The sequence below is a fragment of the Bison bison genome, unplaced genomic scaffold, assembly GCF_000754665.1.
Source record: "Bison bison bison isolate TAMUID 2011002044 unplaced genomic scaffold, Bison_UMD1.0 scf7180017864079, whole genome shotgun sequence".
Lineage (NCBI taxonomy): Eukaryota > Metazoa > Chordata > Mammalia > Artiodactyla > Bovidae > Bison > Bison bison.
In genome coordinates this window covers 1,809,989-1,815,236 of record NW_011494651.1, presented here as the reverse complement: position 1 = coordinate 1,815,236, position 5,248 = coordinate 1,809,989, and the positions used below count along the sequence as shown (strand labels likewise).

The window sequence follows — 5,248 nt, the reverse complement described above, 5'->3', positions numbered from 1 at the left end:
GTTTGGCAGGTAGATTCTTAACCACTGTGCCACCTGGGAAGTGCCACAAATCTCTTTAAATAAAGCAAAGTAAAAGCAGTCAGATGGGAACTATCCAATCTCCTGTGATAAACCATGATGGAAAAGAATATGAAAAAGAACATATATATATATATATATGTATAACTGAGTCGCTCTGCTGTACGGCAGAAATCAACACAACACTGTAAACCAACTCTACTGCAATAAAAATTTTTAAAAAATTAAAAGCCAAGCGATGAGTGTGGCATCTGAACCAGAAGACAAACCTCTGCAATGCTTTCTCTAATTTCTCCTGTGTGTATCTTATCTTCACAGTTGGAGAGCCAACAGGACCCTTGCCCTGTTAAATAATAGCACATGTCCCAACTGACAAAGATTTAGAACACAACTCTTTCCTTCTGAGTCAATTTTTTGGAATCAGAACGCATGATCTTGCAGAAAGAGCATTTTATTTAATTAGCTGCTCAGGCCACCTCATAGAAACTCTATTTCATGCTTAATATACCTCAAATCTGGGCTTCCCAGGTGGCACTAGTGGTAAAGAACCCTTCTGCTAATGCAGGGGATGTAAGAGAAGGGATTCAATCCCTGGGCTGGGAAGATCCCCTGGAGGAGGAAACGGCAATCCACTCCAGTATTCTTGCCTTGAGAATCCCAAGGACAGATGAGCCTGGAGAGCTGCAGCCCATAGAGTCACAAAGAGTCAGACACGACTGAAGCAGCTTAGCACGCATACCTCAGATCTAGTGATAATTATAAACAGAGTAATTTGAATGGCAGCTGCCACCTTTATAATACCTATGCCGTGGGAGCCACGTGTGGGAGTCCAGCAGGCATGCAGGAGCACGCCCGTCTAGTGCAGATGGAAGGAGGGGTTCTGGCCATCTGGGTGTGAGGGAAGTTGCAAAATGCCAAGGGGAAATCCTCCAGCAGAGGCAGGTAGGCCCTAAGTGCCTTCTAAGTGCCCCCCACTAGTTCCTACCCACATCTGAGCACTGTAGAAGAAATCGACAAATACTCGCTGAATTCAATTCTGTTCACGTTTTAGTGGCTCAGGGCACAGGCACAGGCCTCCGTCGGCATCCTCAAGGATGGTCCCAGGCCCCTTGGGGGCACCAAAACCTGCCCACCACGCTCAGGTCCCTTAAATGGTGTAGCATCTGCATACAACCTACACACATCCTTCATAGGCTTTCAGTCACCTGGAGATTACTTCCAATACCTAATACTACATGCATGCAATGTAAATAGTTGCGGATACAATGTATAGCTATTGGCAGGTGGCAAATTCAAGTCTTGGTTTTTGGCTTTCTGGAATTTTACACCCTCGAATATTTTCGCTCCATGGTTGGTTGAATCTGGGGACACAGAATCTGGATGTCGAGGTCCTACTCAGGATACAGGGCGAGCTGGGCAGAACTGACGGGCACACTGCCCGTCTCATCGAGTCAGACTCAGTGGAAGAAGACTTCCTTCAGTCTGCGTTTCCAGAGACGCTCCGAGGATGAGCAACAACTGTTGTCAGGGTCTGGGGATACCAGAGGAAGGACAGATGCAACATGTATCACCATCAAAACCTGAGCGCGTGGACTTCCCTGGTGGCCCAGTGGTTAAGACTCCGTGCTCTCAATGCAGGGGGCCCAGGTCTGACCCCTGGTTGGGCAACTGCTGAGCCCACGTGCCGTAACTCCTGACACACCTAAGAGTGTGCTTCGCAAGAGAAGCCACCGGAAGGAGAAGCCCCCGCGCTCTGCAGCTAGAGAAAAGCCTTCACAGCAACTAAGACCCAGCTCAGCCAGGGATGAATACATAAACAGACATTTTTAAAAAGAATAAGAAAAGCAAAGAAAAAATTGCTTTAATAAAAGTGTATATGCAGGGTGGGCGATGTGCTTCTTTCCAAAAGCCTTTGAAAAATCATCCAATGGTCAGAGCCAAAATAACAGGTACCAGATCCGGGCAGGTGGCACCAGCGTGCTCCTTTAGACCCCGACTGGGCGAGACTGGCTTCTTACCTGCCACAAAGAATCTTCACCCGCACTTCTTTGCCACCACTTATGAGCCTCCCAACCCTTCAAAGAGGTGGAGCGGAGCGAAAAGCCATTTTGTGATGAAAAGTCAGCATCTAGAGAGGGGGACAGAGGTCCCCTGGCCCAGCGGGCGGCCCTGAAGGGACAAAAATCAAACCTCGCGATGACCTAAGCACCTCCTCCACTCTGTCGGACTGCTTCTCCGACGGGACCGCAAAACAAACGCAGCTCAGCTACCAAAGTAACTATATACTGGCCGGGCTTAGTAAGGGGCAAACGCTCCATCTTTTGAGGTGCATAAACCCCTCCCCGATACTGCTACGAGAAGATGCTAGTTAAACGTTCTAGAAGCAAAGAATGAACACCGCTCCACACAGCAAGCCAACCAGACTGGGTGAGGTCTGTTCCCCACCGGACAGGTCACTGCAGGTAAGTGACAGAAACACTGGGAAGAAGAAACAAGTTCTGTCAAATCTGGCCCACGGGGACATCAAGGGCTTTCCCTGTTTGGTTCTTAACCCTAAAACTATCTTCACACCAAGTCGGAAATTACAATTCTTTGCCTAATTTTCCCCAACCACATGGCCTTAGAAGTGAGCTAGCCTGTTCTATGTAACTCCTCAGGCAGAAGCAGCAGACACAGCACACGTCTATCCTGCAAACAGAAACTGTGGCATTACTTGAGGCGTCTGTGAAGCCCCTACCAAGCCACCAAAACCAGAATAAAAACAGAGGCCCTCAAATTCCCAAAAAGCCACATCCTCTAACTGCAGTGCAACAGAATTAGTGCAAACATTCACCCCCAACGCCGGTCACTTGGAAGTTAAGACACTCTGCCGCTAAGGACATATTCATTCACACACAGACTGAAAGAGGAAATAGAGAAATGTGGCATGTTTAAAATATGTTTACAGTAAGCAAAGAAATGTTTTAATAGAAGTTTTTAAAGATGATTACTTAATCCTTATAAAAACAGATGCTCACAGACAACACATCAAAAAAAAAAGCACTGGTTAACAGTCATTTATCACATATCATAACATATGATTTATTATATCATATATAATCATAAACACAAGGTGTATGGCAAAAATAGATTCCCTTTCTGCACCTCAATTTCATCTCCTTTCAGCTCCTTTTTTATATTCTGGTATAAAAATCAGCTTCTTGAGCAGATTCACAGTTGCCTTCCCCAATACTAAACACAATATCCCAGGGCAGCTAAAAACTCAGGACATATTTATAGAATATATGAATTTTAAAATGTACATCTATTAAAGAATCAGCTTAATAATTATTCTATCTAAGCATGATGAAATATATGATATAGACACAAACACATTTATTCACATGAAAAGATTTTCCATAACCCAATGCTTAATAAAGCAGCTTATAAAATAGTTTCTATAGAAGAAACACATTTTTTTTTCTCCTCTCTCTCATGCTCTCTCCCACATACACAGACTATGTTTAAAAATCTGGGTACAAGTTGGACAAACGTGAGCTAGTAACAACACTTGCTTTATGATTATGAAATAATCACACGTCCAAGATGGGAGAAGAGGGAAAACGTTGCTTTCTGTGGTCAATTAATTTGCTGTTGCTTCCAAGTTGTGTAGAAGTTTGTCAAGCTCCCTGCCTGGTCCCTCAGTGACCAGTGAACCACTCAGCCTGAACCATCTCCTCCAGGGTATCACTGTCCTGGCTGATGGCACTTCTAGACCTGGCCTACCAGCTTGGCAAGCATCTGCTTGATATTAAAATTGGAATTAAAACAGCTAAGTCGTGGCACGGCTCCTGACTTGTCGGCGTCTGTAACTTAAGTGTCTGTTAAGTGAAAACATTTCTCACAGTCATATTATCTAGTTTTAAATTATGTGGAACCAGCCTGCCATAAAGAAAGGAAGTTCCTGAAGAACACTGACACGATCAAGTTTTCAGGACTTAAAAGAACTTACCCACATTTATCTTACTTTCAAAGAAATGAAAATAGACCTAACTGTGGCATCGGCAAGGTAGTACTTAACCCTCAAATTGCTAGTCTGTAGGGCAATGGAAGTAAAGACTTCAATATTTCAGTCTGGAAAAAAATGAGTAAATCAAACCTCCTATTTACCTGTGATGACAACGTCTTGGTGCTGGGCTGCTCCGGCCACAGACTGTTACTTTCCAGAGGAGGCAGGGCCCTCCTCCTCCGGCCTTGGCGGCAAGAAGGTAAAGGAGGAAACGATCTGTGCTCTGGTTCTGCCAAACTCTCCACCACCTTGAAAGAGGAAAGTCACCGTGACCCTGCGTCTTCAACCGCTACGGTGTGGCAGGGTCGTCCCAGGAAAGCCCAGCCCCGCCTCCCTGCCCCACGCACCCCTTCCCAAGCAGCCTGGGGGAGGAGGGGACTCCCGAGTTTGGGGAGGGGCCGCAGGGACTAGGGGTGGGCAGGCGGCCGCGAATGGCCCAGGGCGCTCCGCGAAATCCAAGGTAGTATATAAGCCCGGACTTTTCTTAGAAAGAATCTTGACGTTTGCGGCGCAGCCACCAGCCTTTAAACTTCAAAAGGCAGGAGAGCACGGGTGTGCCGTTGTTCCCGGTTAGACTGCGGAGCGCGTAGGGGCAGAAGCAGCCCTCCGGACTTCCGCCAGGACCGCGGCGCGCAGCCGGGGACCCGGGGAGACCCGGGCGCGGGCGCCCAGCGTCAGACCCGCGGGCCCCGGGCTGGGAGGGCCATCCCGCGGCGGAGGCTGCCCTGGGCTCGGCCTGTCCGGGTCTCCCGAGGGCGCTTAGGCGCAACGTGGGCGCAGTTCCGCAAAGCTGAACTAACCCGCGCTTGTCTCTCCCATCCGAGCGTCTAAGCCCGGCGCACGAGGGTCAGTCTGCCGGACCTCGGGCCACCTGGCCTAGGGGATCCTCGGACGTCTCGGGAACGTCCCCAGTCGGGGACAACCAAACTCGACCATGCAGAAGGAAGGGCGAGCCTGATGCCCCCGCCTGGTGGGCCTTCTCTCCGGAGTGGGGGCAACTTGAGCACCTAGCGTCTCTGAGGTACCAGACCTCGACCCCTGCCCAGGCCCCAGTCCCAACCGACAGCTGCGGACGCCGGGGCTCCAGGCAGGCCCCGGGCGCTCGGAGGGAGGCCGACCAAGGGGAGGGCCCCTGGGCCCCGGGATCCCCAGTACTAGCCAGCAGCGAGCGCCCTCACCCCG

At 49.1% G+C, this 5,248-nt stretch overlaps 1 protein-coding gene across 3 annotated transcripts in view; it reads right to left on the bottom strand.

Moving 5' to 3' along the window:
* PPARA (peroxisome proliferator-activated receptor alpha) overlaps positions 1-5,242 on the bottom strand; it is a 73,666-nt gene extending 68,424 nt beyond the window's left edge. Inside the window, exons 1-2 of one of the 3 annotated variants that reach the window (XM_010837617.1) lie at positions 4,867-5,242; positions 2,037-4,314 (exon numbers count right to left, since the gene is read on the bottom strand). The gene's annotated coding sequence lies outside the window, so the exon portion shown is untranslated. Of the gene's footprint in view, positions 1-2,036; positions 4,794-4,866 lie in introns of those variants that run through there. The other 2 variants (XM_010837614.1, XM_010837615.1) reach the window with 2 other exon arrangements.
* Positions 5,243-5,248: the final 6 nt, after the last annotated feature.